General features: G+C 41.3%; 1 protein-coding gene across 3 annotated transcripts in view; it reads left to right on the top strand.

Annotated features, from left to right (window-relative positions):
- The first annotated feature begins 3,600 nt into the window (after positions 1–3,600).
- TBPL1 (TATA-box binding protein like 1) overlaps positions 3,601–21,321 on the top strand; it is a 36,488-nt gene continuing 18,767 nt past the window's right edge. For 2 of the 3 annotated variants that reach the window (XM_054685490.1, XM_009451740.4), the window contains exon 1: positions 3,601–5,349. The gene's annotated coding sequence lies outside the window, so the exon portion shown is untranslated. Of the gene's footprint in view, positions 5,350–5,642; positions 6,045–21,321 lie in introns of those variants that run through there. The other variant, XM_009451739.4, reaches the window with a different exon arrangement.

Consider the following 21,321-nt stretch of genomic DNA (forward strand, 5'->3'; position numbering starts at 1 on the left):
TTGCTGCACTTCCTTTGCTGTAAAATGAGTTCCCTAATCAAATGCAATGTTGAGTAGAAAGCACTGATGGTAGATAGGGCATTTTGTGAGTTCATAGATAGTAGTGCTGGCAGAAGCATTATAAGCAGTAAAGGCAAATCCATTTCCAAAATATGTGATTATTCCAATTAAGATGAATCTTTGCTCCCTCTATGATGGAAGAAGTCCAATGTAATCAACCTGCCACCAGATGGCTGGTTCATTACCCCTGGGAATGGTGCCATATCAGGTACTGAATGTTGTTCTCTGCTCTTGAAAGATTAACCAGTTGGCAGTAGTGCTGGCAAGGTAAACTTTGGAAAGGGGAATTCCATGTTGTTGAGCACATGCATAGTCTCCATCCCTACCACTGTGGCCACTTTGTTCATAAGCCCACTGAGCAAGCACTGGCTGGTTGGGCAAAGATGCTGACTGATATCCACAGAGTGCCCACCTGATTATTAGGAGTCTCCTCAGCAATGGATACATTTAATGTAGCAGATATACTTCATAGTTTGTAAACATTCAGGTAAGTCCTTCCAGATATCTCTTTCCCACACTTCCTTGTTGCCTATTTTTCAATGTCATTCTTTCCAAGTCACAGACTATCTATACAAATCATTAGCCACTGCCCATTCTGGTCATCTCTCGCTCCAGACATGCTGGGTAAACAAATGTACTGTTTGAATTATGCCCACCTGGAGGAGCTGCCTTCACCACTGCCCTTCCGGCGCCTGACTAGGGCTGGGATAGCCACCTGTGCTGCAGAAGATGGATTCTAGAGAGGCTTTCCATGCTGCAGGAGCCTGTCAGGGAAGCACACTGGAACCAGAAAGTAAACCTTTCCTATTTCAATGCGTCTCTAGCATTCTCTATGGACAGAACTTACCATTGTGGTAGGTAGACCTACCTACCACATAGAGAATGCTGAGAGAAGTAGTAGAAGCCTATTTTAAGGGGTCAGATCCATCTATATAGAACAAGCATGAAAAGTGAATTTGGAACTGAGAGGCAACAAATAAATTACAGCACAGGTACTATAGAGCTGGCTAGCTTAGGTCGAAAAACTACCTCTCTGTCAATCACCGTGGCTATTGCAGCTCCCATTTGGTCTATCATTAGACTGGGGATAGGCAGAGAAGAAAAGTAGTTCTCCCAAAATAAGAGGGTGAAGCACTTTTCCCAAAAGAAGAGAGGAGTTCTGGGCTAACAAAACAAAAATGTTCCCTACACTTCACCCTTTGACTGCTCAGTGCATGCATGAACACACACACACACACACACACACACACACACCCTGGTTTCTCCATACCCAGTCCCTCCCTAGTGAGAGGAGAAAACTCAGTCACATCCCGATATTGAATCCAGCCTCAAATTCAGGATCTTTGAGTACTGTCAATCTTGATGAGGTCCAGATGTAGCTAAATAATGAATAATGAATTTATCCCTAGAGTACAAATGTATGTTAAAGGTGTAGGGGGTGGGGGGCACTAGATAACAAAAACTAATGAGAAAACAGAAAAAGGAAAAGCAACATACAATGGTTGTGAGCATATACCATATCCTGCTGGAAAAGAGTAAGAAGAGTAAGACAGACTTCGCTTCTACGGCAAAGAATCAAGATCTCTGTCAGCCAAGCAACGTGTCAAGATTTTCCTTGTCTCAAAGATCCTGCCTTAGAGATGTAGTGAAAGGAATCCTGGCAGCCATTAGGTAGCCATCTTTCTATCAGGAATGGAGACTGGGACGTTGCCTTTAAGACAGCACAACAGTAGGTACCTTTTGCCAGGCTGAGGAGGAATTTCTAGCGATACCTTAAAACTTGACTTGGCTGCCAGTCAGTGTCATTTGGGGAAATCCATTAGCTTGTTATCAGAAATCTCACTAAGACTTCAGGTTCAAATATGGACACTACCCTTCCTGTTTTGATCTCTTGAAAACTAGCCTGGCAGCTCCATGAAATCTCCCTGGATATCTTAGTTCAATGGCTTTTGTCATAGGCTCTCCAAGGGTGAGGAAGAGAACAGGCTGGGATTATGAAGCTAGGTTATCGTATTGGATGCCAGCCCTTAAGTTGTATACCACTCAACTGGTATAATAGGAGGACTTACCTTTTTCCATTGATAAGGAAGCATAGCAGAAGATATTTGGGAAGAGTTCTGAGGAATGAAGCATCCATGACTCCACTGCTAATTCCTACTTAGTGTATTAACTTATGGACGGCAGAAATTTTTGTTATTTCACTTGGCAGAGTAGATATTATCTGATCCTTAGGAATATAGGATAACTAAACCACTAGAAAAAGAGCTCCTCAACAATGCTTTGTAATTTACATCTCACTATTGCTGGTTTCTTTCAGAAAGGCCATGCTGAGCTAGTTTGTCTCTCTCATGGCACTGAAGCAAGAAGTAGCCAACATATTCCAATAGCCCGTTTGTTTGTTTGTTTTGTTTTGTTTTTGCCAATTTCCCTAAAGTTAGAGCCTTACTGGGCATAACAAATAATCTACCAGTGTTTTTCAAAGTCTCTAGGGTGAAGAATCAATTTTTGGATTATTTTTAATTACCAGCCCATTGCAGACAAATATTTTCATAAATACAAAACTGCATGCTTAGATAGCCCTGTGATGTCAAATTATTAAACGTTTCCAAATCCTCCTCTCACTTTCTATATCTCTTTCATTGTTGACTAGTAGAGCTTGCAGACTGGCTTTGGTCTGTACATCACATTTTTAGTAGCACTGATAAAACCAATAAAACTTGCTACTTTCCAAGCCTGGGATGGATGACTCCTCACTGTCCCCACTTCCTTTACTAGGCCAGTTCTACATTTTAGGGTTGTGATGGTTAATACTGAGTGTCAACTTGATTGGATTGAAGGATGCAAAGTATTGATTCCGGGTGTGTCTGTGAGGGTGTTGCCAAAGGAGATTAACATTTGAGTCAGTGGGATGGGAAAGGTAGACCCACCTTTAATTTGAGTGGGCACCATCTAATCAGCTGGCAGTATGGCCAGGATATAAAAAGCAGGCAGAAAAACCTGAAAAGGCTAGACTGTCTTACAGTCTACATCTCCCAGCCTACATCTTTCTCTCATGCTGGATGCTTCCTTGAACATCGAACTCCAAGTTCTTCAGCTTTGGGTCTCAGACTGGCTTCCTTGCTCCTCAGCTTGCAGACAGCCTATTGTGGGACCTTGTGATCATGTGAGTTAACTACTACTTAATAAACTCCCATATATATATTTTATTAAGTAGTAGTTATATACATATATAACAGGATATATATCTATCCTAATAGGATGGACATATATATCCTATTAGTTCTGTCCTTCTAGAAAACCCTAATACAAGGGTCAGCAATCACAATTCCTATTTCTAGGTTATCAATTTCTGTACTGATCAATAGTCTTGGATGAGAACATATACTGCATATTCTAACTTTACAATGCATTGTCTCCTGGCTGGCACCTGAATAATGGGTCACATTATAAGAGCAGTGAAGCCCATGGCCTTTGGTTAGAGGAATGGTGTATGGGATAATGTGATAGGTCTATTATTATTATTATTATTATTTTGTATAAATTTGGAAGTACAAGTACAGTTTTGATGCATTGATATGTTGCATAGTGGTTGAAATCTGGGCTTTTAGTGTTAACCATCACCGGAATAGTAATAATAGGTCTATAATTAATAGGGAGTAGTGCTTGCAGCAAAACCAAATCCCATTCCAGAATGTGGAACTAATGTAGGGAAGCAAACTATTGGCTGATCCATGACAAAAGGGAGTCTAAAGTAATTGACATTCCTGCTTCTAGGTATTTGGCTGGTCCCCTTGAAGGAGAATGCCTCGTAAGGACCTTAGAACTTGTCGCCATTGCTGTAACGTTGACTTTTCAGGAGTGGCCGTAGCCACTGGAATAGAGAGTCTCCCCTGCCGTTTCCTTGGCAAATCATGTTATTTTCCAGGCTAAAACTCCACTTTCCCTAACACTTGGAAGAAAGTCCAAACTCCTTCTATGGTCTACAAGGCACTGAAAGTTCAAGACCTTAATTTCCCTCCAATTTCAATGACTGTCATTCTTCCTTTGCACTGTTTCCTGATGCCCTAGCCACACTAATACCCCAGCACAGCAAGTACTCAGCATATCTTGTTCCCTCTGACTGGAACACTCTACATACATTTTTCCCACTCCCATCCCTTTTAGAAATTGGCTGAGATGTTACCTCCTAAAAGTCCTCTCCCCACCACCACACAGACATTACTTTCTAACCCAGCTTCTTGTTCATTTTCTTTATTAAACCTGACCCAACTATAATCACTATCCCTTGAAAAATAAATTAGTACAGAAATGAAAACAAACTCCATCATTCTACAGAGCTTTCAAATGCTCGAAAATGTTTCTGAACACTCAGAGGGGAAAGCAAAAAATCAAGATGCATCCTTGGAGATCTCGTAAATAATAAAATACCTAAATGGTTGCCTACTGTCAAAACCCCAAGAATTCAGCCCACGTCTTCTCTTTTAAAAAGGCAGTGGCATTTTCATTTTTTCATCTGATTCCCACCAATCAGAGGCCAGGTACCCATGAACCCGGCTCGGCGTGGTCTTTTAATAATTAAATCAGGGCTGCCATTGACCTCAACTAACGCCAGAGGCTTCTGACTGCAGCCGAGCTCTGGTGGAAAGGCCGATGCCGGCCTGAGAGTGGGAAACGTGGGGCCGGGAGCCGGGGGCTTCCGCGCGGCGTGGCGTGGCGTGGCGCCCTCAGGGCCGTTACGCGATTTTTGCTCCCGCGGGCAGCGCCTCTCAGGCCACCCCCGAGGGACCCCGAGGACGCACTCGGACCCCAGGGCGACGGTTCAAACGGGCCATTGTGCGCCCCCGGGGTCCCCCGGCCCCTGCAGGGCTACTTGGGCGCAGAGCCGCGGAGGGTCTCAGTTCCTAGACGTCCTCCTATCCCGGGCTGCCTGAGTCCTCGCCAGCATCCGCCCTCTCCCACTCCCATCCTTCCTGGATCCGCCTCTCGGTTCCCGAGGGACAGTCCCGACCGCAAACCCACGTAGAGTAAGGAATGTGGGACAGGCGACAGAAGTGGCATACGGTCCTGCGTTATCCCTCCGTCTCGCCACACCTTGTGTCTCCATCTCTCCCCACTTCCTTCCCTCCGTCTGTCATCTGTCATCCCCGGTCGCTCTAAGACCAGGATTCCAATTCGCCTAGTGAGGAATCTCACTAGGGGAATTTATCGCGACATCATAAATTAACGGGTTCATTTTGACTGAAAACGCGAAGGACTTTTTTCAGGCAGAAAACAAGTCTCGTCTGGACGGTAAGGACTAGCTTTAGGAATTATATAATGGGGGGTGGGGAGGACCTTTTGTATAAATTTAATGAGCTGATGAGAAAGTTCTACGGTTTTGACAAAAAAGTCCACCTAAATATTCGACTGTATGCCAGAAATTACTACACGTTTAGATATCAACTAAAAATATACAAGGGATACACGGTGTTTTCAGAACCCTTTCAAGCGGTTCTTAAACAAAAAAGTCTAGTCCGATGCCCATTAGCGCCGCCCCCATCCCACCTCTTACCTCCCACCGAGTCCAGCGGGTGGGCAGGAGGGGCCTGATTTGGGGACCAGGAAGGAGGAAGGAAGGGTGGGGGCGGGGGACGGGGAAAGTGACGGGAGCAGTGAGAGCCGGAAATGAGTGGCTAGCGAGGCACCCAGGAGCGCCCTGTCCGGCGGCGCTCTAGCCCACGCGCACTGTCTCTATGCTCCCCAGCGTCTAGTCTATTTATTGTCGCGGGGAAGCTGCGGCCGCCTCGCACCCGGAACAACAAAGCAAGGAAGACGGAGTCCGAGCCTCGGGGGCTCCTAGCAACGGGCCGGGGCGGGAGTTCCATGGAGACTGGGGAGCGCGCCCGTCTCATCCTCATCCTTGTCCTCCAGCTTCTCCTTCGCATCCGACGCAACCGGCAGCAGCGCTGCCGCCGCGTCCTCAGCCACCGCTCCCTCTTCCCACGGTAACCCCCTAGGCGACCCTGGGCACAGGGAGCGCGGGCGGCTGAGCGGCCTGAGCACCGGGTGCGGGGCGTCTGGGCGCGGGGTGGGCATGTGCGGAGCCCGGGCCAGACTTGGGGTGGGATGTGTGGGGGCGGGCGACTGGAGGGCAGCCGCTGAGGTGGGGGAAACCGGTCCGGTGGCCGAGGGAGGGCTCAGTTCTGAAGAGGACCGGGCGATATTTGGGGATCTCGTTAGGGATAACGGGTTGGGGGTGGGGCGTCCGTACCTGGGAGCGTTATCGAGCCTGGTGTAGGATAAGAAAAGAAGGGTTATCTTTCGTTTAAGCCACCACTGGGAAAGACGGGGAAAAGAGATTCCTCATCTGTCTCGGAGCCATCACCCAGGGGAAGAGGGACCGTGCAAAGATGCTAGGGGTCCGTTGCTTCTCAGAAAACTTACAGCGGCTTCTCTAATAGCTCCCAAAAAGCGGCTTCGTCGGTTTCTGATTCTGGCAATGCCGGCAGCCTCGCTTTATTTTATTATTATTTTTGACCAAAATTAGGATTGATGGAGAAGGATCTAGAACTGAAGAAGAGAAAATGAATTGTGGGTAGGGCTAAGCAGGGATGAGAGTCGGGATAAGTGATAAAAATAGCCAATAAAAGCCCTAAAAGTAAATCTAATAGGGCATGAGGGCTTAAAAAGAAAATCTCTCCTGCCGAGATGTGCATCTGCAGGCTCTGTCAATGTGCTCATTGCAATAAGACTCAAACTGCAGTCAATCCACATCTGTGAGCTCTCTGACTGCATCTGTCACCTGCAGTTCCAAAGCGACACTGGCAGTAAGTGCATGAGCTTCTGTATTTAGGGTTTAGAACAGTGCCTTAAAACTGTGACTCAAGAAAAGGGAGCAGGTTTGCGTGTGTGTGTGTAAGCAATGTGGATTCTCTGGGAAAATATAAAAAGAGACATAAGAAGGTTCAGCCATCCTGGCATAATTTCGCAGTCTCTTTGAGAAAATGGCAGTTCCTTCCTATTGAGAAGTGACTGTTAGCACTATCTGGTTGAAAGGATTATTCACAGTTTGGTATGCCCAGTGAAATATCAGTTTATGTTACCTCTTTAGTCTTACATCACAAGCTGCTTAATGGTTTTATACTTTACAAAATCATTTTAGGTGAGTAAATGAGGTTTTCCTGTAGCACAATGAAAAGGCCACATACACATACAAAGTTCTTTATGTAAAGTTGAAGATTAAAGATGAAAATAAAATTGATAAATCATAGGAGCAATTAGGTCAACCACAGCTTCTGTTTGTTCCCCACCCCTTTTGTTAAACCTGACTTCTCCTAAGCAAAAAGGTGTCATCCTTTCCCCAGCCTCCTCTTTACGTACCCTCTGCCCTCAAAATCAGTATCAGAAACTCTAGTGACCTACTACTATGTGCCCTTGATTGGGCTGGCTTGTTCCTGAATGAGGGCTAGCCAGAATATAGCTTCAACTCAGGCGTTTTCATCTTAAGCTTTTAATATGGAATTGAGGTCCAGTGTCTGTTAAAGGAATTTCATTCATGTGTAAAGAAGTGGACAGGATGCAAAGTGTGAACATTGGGAAACTTAAGTTGCATTTTAAGACATTAAGAAGAAAAAGATAGATTAATGAATCAAAGACTGTTGCTTAATCTTTGTAGCAGTTCTGTGAAGGATATACTGGGATAGCCATACTTGAGGCTGTGGATGTTGAGTCCTGGGGTTATCTTTGTGCATATGAGACTTGACGAAGTGTCCCTCAACCTCAGGGCTGCCATCAGACTCACTTGACCCAGACCTAGTTTGCCGTTGTCTGTCTCTTCATTGTTTGAGTGAGGGTCAAGCCCTAGCTTCCACCTTTATTAACAATGCAGTGTCTGCTTTCCCTGCTCTCCTCCGCCCCAATACTCCCAACTTTGGTGGTAGTTTAGTTACTGTCTTTTCTTAATCATGTCCCAATCAAAAATTATTTTTATGCTGTATCATTTCCGTTTCTTACAGCATTTTCAACATGTGTCCTTCGCCTGCATGTGCATTTCATTAATGTGATTTTATCTGTTGCATTTTCCTTCTGTACCCTCCTCTTTATTTGGAAAATTGGAGTGGTCATGTTAGATGTTCTGTATTCATTCTGAGTAACTGTTGGTTGTGAATACAACAGGTTAAGAGCCTCTGCTGAAACTCAAGAGCTTCTATTAAAATAAGGTATATTAAAATTTTTGAACTTAGCAGAATGAAAGACGTTAGAAGTCCAAATGGTAATACTGTAATTGTAGACGGTCACTTTTTAAAAAAGTATTGTAGAGCCTGTTCTGTGTTTTAAATTGAACCTTAGATTTTCATGATTCTTATTCTAAAAAAATTATTCTTAAAATCAATCTTGACTGAAATTATATTCTGCCAAATTTGAGGGAACTACTTATAGTAATTTCCCCAAGTTATTCTTAACATAGAAAATTGTCACGTCAGCATTTGTGTGGATGAACACATATAAAATGCAGAATTTGCTATGAAGTAGAACAAATATTTATGAAACATAGCTGAATGTTTTTGGAGAGAGTTATTTCTTCTCATGGACATGGCACATTATTTAAAAAATCAGAAAATACTGTATAATCTAGTTGAGTGAACATGAGGACTGTTTTTAGATGAAGGATACCAGTAATAACCTAGGTGATTGATTTCCTTCTGTTTCATCATAGACCATGTGATGAAATTATTGCTATAAAATATGAACGTTGCAGTTGATTTTTAGAAGAATTTATAGTAGAATGTTTCCACATTGTCTCTGAGTTAAAATCTCTGGTGTTTTCAAATTTTAGCTGTATTGTGACATTCGAACTAATAAAGATTCCCTGAAACTTACATCCATTTTGTTGTGCCTTCTGTATGCCTGGTGCTGTGTCAGGTGTGCAAAGCTGGATGAGAGAGGTATTTCCCTTCAGGTGCTTTTTGTGCACTTGTAGGTAGCAGAGAAATGACGTGTGTAATAAAACATGACAGACACAAATATGAATTTTAAATTCTTTATTACATACTGCCTGGTACTGTCACTATTGGTGAATGGACTTCATCATGCCTGCTAAACTAGAAGTTTCTTGAGGATCAGGAGTATGAGAAGCCATCATATTGTATGTCCCTGCCCTGTGTGTGTATTTTGAAGATTACGTTGTTAATAGAAGGAGATACATGTTTGTTTATTTCACTTCAAGAGCTTAGCTAGTGGATGAAGGAAACCTTTTTGAAATCTGATTCTTGATGCCTAAAATTTCAACTTTGTATTCTGGCTGTGGGCATGCAAATTACAAGCAGTGACACTTTCTCAAGCATGATTACAGCTTCTAACCAATTCAAACAATAAAGATAATGGTGGACTGCCTTCACTTGAGTAGACACGATATTTGCTCTTGTCACATGACTACCACTTCGGGAAATTTCAAAAGGATGAGAGACTGTATACGTATCTGAGGTTTTTCCAGGCTACATAGACAAATTTGATTTTTGTATTATTAACCAGTCAATCTTTTCTTTAGAAGATAGATGGAGTTTGTGTATTTGTGTACTTGTGAAAAAGCAAGATTCCGGAAGTATGTCTTTAGTGGAAAGGAATCAGGTCACATCAGAAATTCTACTCGTCTGTGACTAAAGGGTGATAAAATAGAGAATTTGGTTTAAATGGCTGGTTTTGTGGGTTGAAGCATGCTGCTATGGATCCCATTAAATGTTTAAAAAAAAAAACTCAATAGGGTGATTTCTGGGGTAGTGGAGATGTGCCTTTGTGTGGGAGTCAATAATGAAAATGTTTAAAATTTCACCAAAAAGTACAGCACAGAAGTTTGGCTGTTGGTTACTTTCACCATCCATTAATAAAAAATACTGAAAACCAGATGGTGTGTTAAGGACAGAGTTTTCTTAGGACATATGTGGATGATTTCAGCATTGAATTGTGCTTAGCACAAGATAGACATGTGTGTGTAGACATTGGCCCATGGTATGTTTTTGTTTTTTAACTCACTAGGTGAGAACTTAAGTCTTACTTAAAAGCAGTAAAAAAATTTGTTTCCATTAATAAAATGGTTCCAAAGAATCAGGTGTTAACGTTCCCGCTCCTGATAAATTACAAGTATTTTCACTGTGAGACAGAAGAGTTTTGATCAGAATCAGTTACGTTTTCTTGAGATTGGGATTGGTACAACACTTAAAGAGTACGGACTCTGGATGCAGGCAGCCTGTGTTCAGCATCATGGCTGTGCTTTTAATTAATGGCATGGCCTTAAATATTAAATAGCTTTCTCACTGCCCTGAGCCCCAGTTTCCTCATCTGTACTAGGGAGTTAATACTACTACTACGTTACAGGGTTGCTGTGAAAATTAGCATAAAGCACTTAGAACTTTAGTTAAAAGCTTTAAAAAGTATTAGCAGGTGCTAGTAGCAGTGGCACTGGATATTATTTTAAAGGTGAACTGTTGGACCACTTGGATGCTTTGTTTTTTTGGTTGGGAGGCTTTCTACTAGAGCATTGAAATTCTTTCTTTCTTTCTGTTCACTGACTATTGGACTCATCTCTGCTGTTAGGCTTTAGGAGGGGGAAGTACTTTTTTTAAGTTTTGAATTGTCACACAGGCATCTGGTTATCACTGATGGCAGATGGACTAAGTAAAGAGAGACATCTCTGTTTCTTGGAAAAGGAAGGCCAACAAAGCCTGGGCTGGCACCATGTTGCAGCTATTGAAATACTATTTCCCTGTGGACTTGACTTGTTTAGCTGTATGATACTTCTGAATAAAAGGAATAAACCCCAATGGTTTCATTTAACAGAATTAGGCTTTCGTTAGAAGGCACTATTTTTTACTTGTATAACCTTAGTTGATGGTAAACTTGAAGCTTGTTAGTATCAGTGTAAAGCCATGTGTTGTGAGCTTTCTGTGCCACTATAAATGTTCTAATAGTAGCTTTTTTTTGTAATTTTAGAAGTAGCTAAAATTGCTGCTCTGCCCCAGTAATTCAAGTGGCTCAAGAATGACTTCGTAGGATAGCAAAATTATTTGTTTATGGTAAAGCTAAAAACAAATACTGAAGCTACCTAATCAGGAAAATAATTTGATAATTATAGTTTTGTTTAGGCTGCTGCTGAAATAATAGCTAACTTTAAAAAGTTAAGTCTAAATGTTTTAGTTTAGTTGTGTGGACATTGGAAACTGCTGACTAAAAATAAATTTTTCTGCCTAAACAAAGTGAATTGCAGACTGTTCTTTCCTATTCTGGCTAATAACCAGGTCTTCGTTTTTAGTTGAAATCCATTTTTATAAAATATATACTATAGAGGTTTATATAAAATATATTATTAAAAGCATATTTTGCTTTAAATGTGCAGGGTAAAGTGTTATAATTCCTTCTTCCATGTTGTGCTGGTTTTGTTTATTTGTTTCAGCTGGTTTTTATAAGCTTCCACACACTAAGGAGGTTGGCAAATATGCTTGTATTTAGAGGTGTGACTTTTGTTTTCCTGTTTAAGAGAGGAAATGATCATGACTGTTGCACCAAATAGATAGAGATATATATATTTCCTTTAGTTTTAGATACCCTGAGGACTGTGCTGGGAAATTTTTTTTTTTTGCTTGAGACAGAGTCTCACTCTGTCACCCAGACTGGAGTGCGGTGGTGGCATCTCAGCTCGTTGCAACTTCGGCTTCCCAGGTTCAAGTGATTCTTGTGCCTCAGACACCCAAGTAGTTGGGATTACAGGCATGCGCCACCACGCCTCGCTAATTTTTATATTTTTAGTAGATGCAGGGTTTCCCCATGTTGGCCAGGCTAGCCTCGAACTTCTGGCCTCAAGTGATCTGCCTGTCTCAGCCTCCCGGAGTGCTGGGATTATGGGCAATGGGCACGAGCCACCATGCCTGGCCTGTGTTAGGAAATCTTTAGAAAAACAGGTTGCCATGGTATCAGTACTATAGTCCACAATAAAACTTGCCTGTTTTGAGACAAAGTTCTAACACATTGTTAATTTTTCTCTAGTGTTCTTTCTTTCTTTCTTTTTGTTTTGTTTTGGAGATGGAGTCTCACTCTGTCGCCCAGGCTGGAGTGCAGTGGCGCGATCTCGGCTCACTGCAACCTCCATCTTCTGGGTTCAAGCAATTCTCCTGCCTCAGCCTCCCGAGTAACTGGGATTACAGGCACCCACCACCACACCTGGCCTTTTTTTTGTATTTTTAGTAGAGATGGGGTTTTACCACATTGACCAGGCTGGTCTTGAACTTCTGACCTCAGGTGGTCCCTCTGCCTCAGCCTCCCAAAGTGTTGGAATTACAGGCGTGAGCCATTGCACCTGGCCACCTAGTGTTCTTTCTATCACACTCTTTTTCAGGGACAGATGTTGCTGTCTTTCAGATATGAACATAATAAAGTCAATGTGTAACCCAAAAGTGCAAATATGAAGATGGAGATTTGATTTATGACTGTGGACAACATTTATAGGGCCTGTTACTGTTTGAAACTCAGTTAATGAACTTGAAGCTTTTGTGGAACAAGAACCACCCCATCCTTTTTAATTTGTCAGATGCTTCTGGTGAGCCGCAAGCGTTTTTCCTCTCACCTACTTATGGCTGCAGTGTGTTCCTTGGGCATTTCCAGTGACTTGTGTACATGTACAACCTAGGAAAGTTGTAATGAGCATACCTTAATTGCTTGTGGGTTGACCACATTCCAGGATCTTTGCTCGTTACAAATTAGGGTGGTTGCAGGGATCACAGACAACCATATTGAAGGCACAATGACTAATTCATTAGACCTTCCTCAACAGAAATTAGTGTGCTAATCTTAAAGGTACTCTGTTCTTTACTCTTCTTTTGTACTGAGGGGGGAGGCCCTCAGTAAGGGATGCTGAGTGGCTCAACAGATTAAAAAGCTATATTGCTAATGGAAATCTGTAGGTCTCAGTATAGCAGAGAAAGCCTTTGGCTGACCAGCCTTTTTTTTTTTTTTTTTTTTAATTTTAAGAAATTCAACACTACTCCTTGGCTGTGGCCAGTAATCTTGAAACTTCCACTTCAGTGCGCAGTACAAAACAACTTGGATAATTATTTAATTTGTCTGTACATTTAGAATGCATGCCTCTTGATTTACTCTTTCTAGGCTTTTGGTTTTGGCCTATTAAAATTAGAAGAGTTTCAAATGCCTGAAACAATACTCTGAATTTGTTTGTCTTGGTTATATATTTTTGCTGTCTCTTTGGGTATAGAGGAAAAATGGCTTTATCATCACACCCTGTTTAACTTTAACTGAATGGTTGATATCTTGGAAGTGACTGACAGGGTGGCCATTCTCTGATGACCGGCTATAGTGGAATTAGCTGTAGGCTATAGAACATGGGTGAGTTAGAACCCTTGGGGATGAAGAAAAGGAGACAGTAACTTTCAGAGGATGAGAAAAGGGAATATAAAAAATGCTGAAGGCCAGTAGGTGTGTTTTAATTAAAATAATTCTTTTCTTACATCAGAAATATATTTTTGTATTTGTAAAAGCTCCTGGAACACAGTTGCTCTTCAGGATTTGGGGGTCTGACCTAAAACCATTAGTAACTTGTTAGGTGTAGGAGCACTAAGTAGTATAATATACCAGAAAGTGAAGTAAGGGAAGAGTTGGATACTGTTGGAGAACTTGAGTCGGTTGAGGCTACTCAGATTCTTATTGCTATCGTGAAAGATATCTACTCTTTACACTTACCTGCCCCCAACCCCACAAACCATTTTCTCAGTTGTTCTTAAGGTATTCATTTAATTCATCAACTTTTTATTGAGTTTAGGACCAAATGCCAGCAATTCAGCCAAGTTCTAAAGACACACATTTAAATTAAACAGTTATCTTCAAGGAGCTTGGTGTCTGCAGTTCAGTAGACACTTATAACACCAACAGTACCATTCATTTGCTGTGCCCTCTGCCGGGTTGCTCTTCTCCCAGTGTTTCATATGGCTGGCTGCTTCTTATCCTTTAAGATCTCTTTTTAAGATTCTTTCTTTCTTTTTTTTTTTTTTTTTTTTTTTGAGACGGAGTCGTGCTCTGTCACCCATGCTAGAGTGCAGTGGTGCAATCTCGGCTCATTGCAACCTCCGCCTTCCGAGTTCAAGCATTCTTCTGCCTCAGCCTCCTGAGTAGCTGGGATTACAGGTGCACATCACCATGCCCGACTAGTTTTTGTATTTAGTAGAGATGGGGTTTCACCATGTTGGTCGGGCTGGTCTTGAATCCCTGACCTCGTGATCCATGCGCCTTGGCCTCCCAAAGTGCTGAGATTACAGGTGTGACCCACCGCACTTGGCCAAGAATTATTTCTTACCTCTTAAGAAAGTTGAAAGACCTTCCCTGGATCATTCCTCCTGAAGTTTCTCTTTCATTATCTCGTTTCCTTTATAACATAGATCACATTCTCTTGATTATTTTGTCAGCCTATTTGTTGTCTTTTTCTTCCACTGAAATACAACTGCCATGAGAGTTCCTTGCCTGACCATTTTGTTCTGAGCTGTATTCCCAGTGTCTACCCGCAGAGCTTGGTTCACATGAGTTGCATACTAAATATGCAATTATGCGTAAAAGTTTCCTAGTTGAAGGAGTGGGGAAAGGACGATTTAGGCAGCTATAAAACCGCGAAACAGTCTGTTACTGGAAGAGGAATGGTGTAAAGCTGAGAATGTTAAGGTGTGTTGGAAGTGGAAGATTAGGTTATATAAGGAAGATCGGGGGTGGGAAGTCCACTGCATTCCAAGGCAAGCAGATGAGATTCTGTTTTTCATTCTAAGAGAGCCAAGAGATGCTTCTTCAGATAGGGAGACAATTAGGAAGATAATCCTGGTAGCTATTTGGTAGATGGATTAGAGCATGGAGAATGCAAGCAGAGAGTTCTATTAGAAGCCTGTAGCCATAATGACATGTGAGCTGGCCTAAAATAAAACGTTGCTTTGGATGCAGAAAAGAAGCTAGATTAAAAGTTAACTGAGCAGAGGAGAAGAATGAGAGATGAAGGATGATTCTGAAATTTCTGGTTCAAGTGAGCGAGTGTTAATTGTGACTCACTCCATTCACAGAATTACAAGGAGATAGAGCAAGATTTCTTGAGGTGCTTAATGAGTTTTGTTTGTATGTGTTGATTTTAATAGATATGCCTAATAGATGATTGGGAATATGGATTCAGATATCTGATAGGTCAGGATTGATGTAGGAGCCAGCCATAAGCTCATAGATAGCAACTGAGGCCTGGAAAGTTTAAAGAGGAAAAGGATTTCAGGCAGTGGTTTATAACCTTTAGGGATCTTAAACCTATTGGTAATATGAAAAAAACAATGGCCTTCTCAGGTACAGATTAGTGTGTATACAATTTCAGGGGGTTCCTAACCTGTGGAACCTATTGTTGAGCTTTTCAGGGTCTGGCATGGATTTCAGTTAAGAACTTCTGATTTAAGGAACAGACAGAGAAGTATATGAGATGGGGAGAGAATTCAAGAAAGCTTCTTCAGAATCCAGGGATAGGATATGGCAAGGGAACAGTTGGAGAATCAGAAGTTCCCAGTGCTTTATGCTCTAGAGTAGGAGGGAGTTTAAAGTGTGCCATTGAATTCAGCAATGAGCCATTCATTTGTAACATTTTGTACTGTGTAGAGGCAGAAGACAGATTATGCTGGTTTAAAAGCATGAAGTGGAGTTTGGGAAACAAGGGATGGTAAACAGAATGTAGAAGTCTTGATGTTCTCTGATAAACAGTACTGATAGAAGAATAGAGCCCTTTTTAAGGATTTATGGAGAGGGAAATTCCATTATTTTAATTACCCTATGATGGTGTTTCAACCCAGTGGTTCTCAACTGACTACCCATTAGTAACATCTTGGAAATATTTTCAAAATTAGGGCCCTATCAAGGTCAATTAAATCTGTATTTGTGGGATTTGAGCATCTTCATAGTTATTATCTTGTTTCTGTTGTTTTGTCTTTTGGTCTTTTTATTTGTTTAAGACATAGTCTCACTCTATAGCCCAGACTGGAGTGCAGTGGTGTGATCATAACTCACTGCAGCCTTGACCTCCCAGGCTCAATCCTCTTGCCTCAGCCTCCTGAGTAGCTGGGCCTATAGGCACACACCACCACATCTGGCTAATTTTTGTATTTTTTTGTCGAGACAGAGTCTCACCATGTTGCTCAGTCTGGTCTCTAACTCCTGGGCTCAAGCAACCTGCCCACCTTGGCCTCCCAAAGTGCTGGGATTACAGGCATGAGTCCACCAGGCCTGTCCTTGTCTTTTTCTTAATAAGAACCGGCCGGGCGCGGTGGCTCACGCCTGTAATCCCAGCACTTTGGGAGGCTGAGGCGGGCGGATCACAAGGTCAGGAGATCGAGACCATCCTGGCTAACATGGTGAAACGCCGTCTCTACTAAAAATACAAAAAAAAAAAAAAATTAGCCAGGCGTGGTGGCGGGCGCCTGTAGTCGCAGCTACTTGGGAGGCTGAGGCAGGAGAATGGTGCGAACCCGGGAGGCAGAGGTTGCAATGAGCCGAGATCGCGCCACTGCACTCCAGCCTGGGCGACAGAGCAAGACTCCGTCTCAAAAAAAAGAACCAATGTTCCAATCAGAAAACTTCCTTATCACTCTTGTGTGTTCTGTGTAAGAACCCATTCTTTTACTTGTATATTATCATTAAATTACTCACCCTACTGTTGTGGTAGTGTTCTTGACTTTCTCACAGACCGTAATTTCAGGTTTTAAAAATGTATGGCTTTCTTCTGATCTCTAGCCAAGTTCTCTGTGTTTATCTTTTTTTGAGTGACGCACCCTTCAACCAGTTACTCGGATCTGACAAGCTCTGAGTTAAATAAGAAATTCCTAATGGTGCTTACATGTGGAAAGAGTGTTCATTATGTAATCATGTTTGTTTTAAGTATATTTTGTACTGTTTTTTAAACCAGAAATGTTTGAACTCTGTTTGTTTTTTTTGTTTTGTTTTTTTTTGGGGGGGGGTTTCGGTTTTTTTTTTTTGAGACGGAGTCTCACTCTGTCTCCCAGGCTGGAGTGCAGTGGCACCGCTCACTGCAAGCTCCGTCTCCCGGGTTCACGCCATTCTCCTGCCTCAGCCTCCGAGTAGCTGGGACTACAGGTGCCCGCCACCACTCCAGGCTAATTTTTGTATTTTTAGTAGAGATGGGGTTTTACCGTGTTAGCCAGGATGGTCTCGATCTCCTGACCTCGTGATCCACCCGCCTCAGCTTCCCAAAGTGCTGGGATTACAGGTGTGAGCCACCATGCCCGGCTGAACTCTGTTTTATTTTCCCAAGTAACTAATTTCATAATCTGACCTTCCTTTTCTTAAAACGGCATTTGTGCATGACATAGACCTTAAACAGGTTGTCTATGCTAGAGCATTTTATATGAGGGGTAACTCTATAAAAACAGTCGAAACTATGAAAATAGGAAGTTTCACCCGTTGTATTTTCCCCATGCAGTACTTTCTCTTGATTAAATTCTTGATGAGTTATCAGTGCTTCAAGTTTGAGCCCTGCATTCACACCCTTGAAATAAATCAGAATATAGAGAGGCTTGATCTTGATGCATGCCAATTCTGACACCAACTTATGAGAAGATTTATTCAGTCTTTTAGCTACCCTAGTGAATTAACATTTACACTTGTAAATGAAACTAATAATCTTTTAAAAATTATGCTGTTTTGTTAGCATTAATTTAATGGCTAAATTAGTCTTACAAATTATAGTCACTTACAGTAGCTTAGGACAAATATCAAACTTCTCAGTAAAGAGATGAAACTTTTTAGCTTTTAAAATTATAGTCCGTAATATGGGAAGTAGGGGCACATATAAGACCTGCTCAAGAAAACAAATACCTTACAATTTAAATGAAATGAACATCATAAACTTGTATCACAATTTAATATCCAAACCCATTATGCTTCTAATTTTCCTGCTTTTTTGCAGGTACCTAATGAAGTAAAATTTAGCATAATATCTATTTCGTAACATGTAGTAGATTTGGTCAGTCTTTTCCTGTTTCATTCGCCACCTTCCCTGTCCCCACTCCCCTCAGCACCACCAAAAAAGAACCCCATGATCAACAACTATTTGCTTTGATTTGATGGTTTTGTTATTGTTGGAGTTTTGTGGGTTTTTTTTTTTTAATTCACTGTTAAATTTAGTGCTTTTTTCAGTACTCATTTCACTTAACAGATACATCAAAGTTGTATTCTTTATTTTTACCACTTGTTTTTAAACTTGAAGGAATATGATTTGCTTTTGTGTTCCAAAGCTTGAGGACTGCAGTGAGTAACTAGAAATCCTTTCCATTTTTGAACATTTCTCCATCCATAGAAGATGAAGAAAGGAGATATAATAATAGTAACAATAAGAACAGCTACATTTGAATGCTTGTCATGTGCAAGTACTGTGCCAAGCGCTTTATATGAAATTTAATTTTCACAACACTATGATGGGTTCTGTTTATCTGCCTTATTTTACAGAGGAGGATATTGAGGCACAAAGGTGTTAACTTACCCACAGTCATATGGCTAATAAGTGGTAGAGTCTAGATTTAACCCAAGCATTCTGCTGAGCTCTTCAACTTGAGAGAGAGAGAGAGACAGAAAGAAACAGAGAGTGTGTGTGCCTGTGTGCATGTGTGTGTGTGTCGTGTGGGTGTGTAAGTAAACATTGCTTTTTAATAACCTCAAGCTTACAGTTAAACTCTGCAGACATTTTATTGAATGTGTATGGCGCATTGGGAACTACGCCAAGGCTGGGGTACAGAAATAAAGAAGATTTGATCATGCTTCTGAGGAGCTTATTGTCTACCAAGGAGACTATAAATAGGAAACATTTTACCATAGTTTGTAGTGTGGAAAACTGTGATATAAGTATGTATAGTAACATTACCATTGACCAAATGGGACTCAGAATAGAGACACTCTGGCTTAATATTGAGGATCAGATTTCTGAGTTCCTTTGATTTTTAAATTTCACCCATGATGGTTTTAATTACCTTCTGCACTAGGATTTCCAAATTTTCATTTCCAGTCTTAACCTAGACCTGTCCTGAGCAATGGACTTTTAGCTGATTAACTGCTCCGTATCTCCTCTTGGATGTCTCACAAGTTCCTTCAGTTCAAAATGTCCAAAACCGAATTGTTAACCCCTCCTACCTTTCTCATCTGCCCTGCAAACCTGCCCTTTCTCCAGTGTTTCCTATCTTAGTAAATAGTATCTTAGGCCACAAACCTGCAGTCATTCTCCATCTCCCTTTTTTCCATCCCCATATCAATCAGAAAATTCTGTTCACTCTATCTCCTAAAACTGCCTGTCTTGTGTCTACTACTTTGCATTTTCAAACAGTACTACCACTGTGGTCCGTCCTGTCATCTTGCCTGGACTGCTGTGCTACCCATTCTTCTCTTTCAGTCCATCCTCCCATTGCCGAGTGGTGGTGATACATTTTTATAATGCAAATACGTGATGTCAGTTCTTGCTTCTTTTTTAGCTAACCACTACTTTTGAGATAAACATGAAAATTCTGAACGTGGCATAGGAGGCATGATTTGACCCCTCCCTGCATTTCTAGCCTAGTCTTATGCCACTTTCCTTTTCACTTTTCTCACCATAGCCATGCTGATTCTTTCTTCAGGCCTGAGCAGTTCCTACTCTTAACTCAGCTGAGAACATCTGCTGTTTCCTGAACCGAGTCTGTTCACTACCAGGTCCCTATCCCCTAGTATGGGTCTTAATGCTTAGATTTCCAGTTCATTGTTATAGAATTGATTGAATGAAGGTGATGCTCAGCTGTAGAACAAGTGGGAGTGGATCACATGTAGAAGTGGGCATAAATCATTTTCAGCAGAATGAATTAGATTAAGCGGGCAAAAGGTTAATATTCTTTATATATTAGAGCTTCCATAAATCAATAAGAAATCTTAGAAGGAAAATGAACAGAAGATAGGAGGCAGCTAACTTTAAAGAAATACAAATGGTTAGTAATATAGTCATGCATCGCTTAATGACAAGGATGTGTCCTGAGAAGTGAGTTTGTCATCACGTGAACATCATAGAGTATGCTTATATAAACCCAGACGGTAGAATCTACTACACGCCTGGGCTATGTAGTATAGCCTATTGCTTGTAGGCAGTGAACCTATACAGCATGTTTCTTTACTGAGTACTGTAGGCAGTTGTAACATAATCGTAAGTATTTGGGTATCTAAACATAGGAAAGGTGTAGTAGAACTACGGTATTATAATATTATGGACCCCTGGACCAAAACATTGTTAGGCAGCACATGACTGTGTTTGAAAAGTTCACCCTCATTAGTATTCAAGGAAAATCAATTAATTCAGTATTGCTGCTTTTCATATCTCAGGTTGTCCAAGATTTTTATAAAATCCTTTGCTGACTAGGTAAGACAGCATGTGCGATCCCAATCTTGTTTCATATGCACAGACAAATATATGGATTTAGAGCCTAGGACCATGTGCTTATATGAGCACAGGAAAAAAGCAGTTATCACTGTTAGGATTATGGGTGACTATTTTCTTTTTTTTTTTTTTTTTTTTTTGAGACAGAGTCTCGCTTTGTCACCAGGCTGGAATGTGGTGATGCAGTCTCGGCTCACTGCAGCCTGCATCTGCCTCAGCCTCCCCCAAGTAGCTGGGACCACAGGCGCGTGCCACCATGCCCAGCTAATTTTTGTATTTTTAGTAGGGACGGGGTTTCACCATGTTAGCCAGGATGATCTCGATCTCTTAACCTCGTGATCCACCTGGCCAGGTGACTATTTGAGTATTTCTTATATAATCAGAAAATGACATGCTATCTTCCTTAAATCTTGTATACTTAGACAGTTTATCTGAAATATTAAGAAATCTATCCAAAATAAAACTTGGTTTTATATAGTAAGGAATCATATGCCAAATTTCTCATCTTTGCATTTGAATTTCCAAATGTAAGGTTGTAGTCAGTAAAATACACTTTTTTCCTTTATCCACAATACTATATTAGTTAATATTATTGTTAGCATTCACTAATACATTGCTTTAATAGAGCATATCAAAATTTGTGAGTTTTTTTATTCTTCAAAACAATCATGAGAGGTAAATGGTATTGTGTTTTACAAATGAGAACAGGAGCAGTTCAGAACTAGTCCACTGTCGTGTAGCTTCCATTACAATTGATGTCTACTGTCTTAGCATCCAAGTTTTTTGTTTTGTTTTGTTTCTTTTGAGATGGA

The sequence above is a fragment of the Pan troglodytes genome, chromosome 5, assembly GCF_028858775.2.
Source record: "Pan troglodytes isolate AG18354 chromosome 5, NHGRI_mPanTro3-v2.0_pri, whole genome shotgun sequence".
In the NCBI taxonomy this organism is placed as follows: domain Eukaryota; kingdom Metazoa; phylum Chordata; class Mammalia; order Primates; family Hominidae; genus Pan; species Pan troglodytes.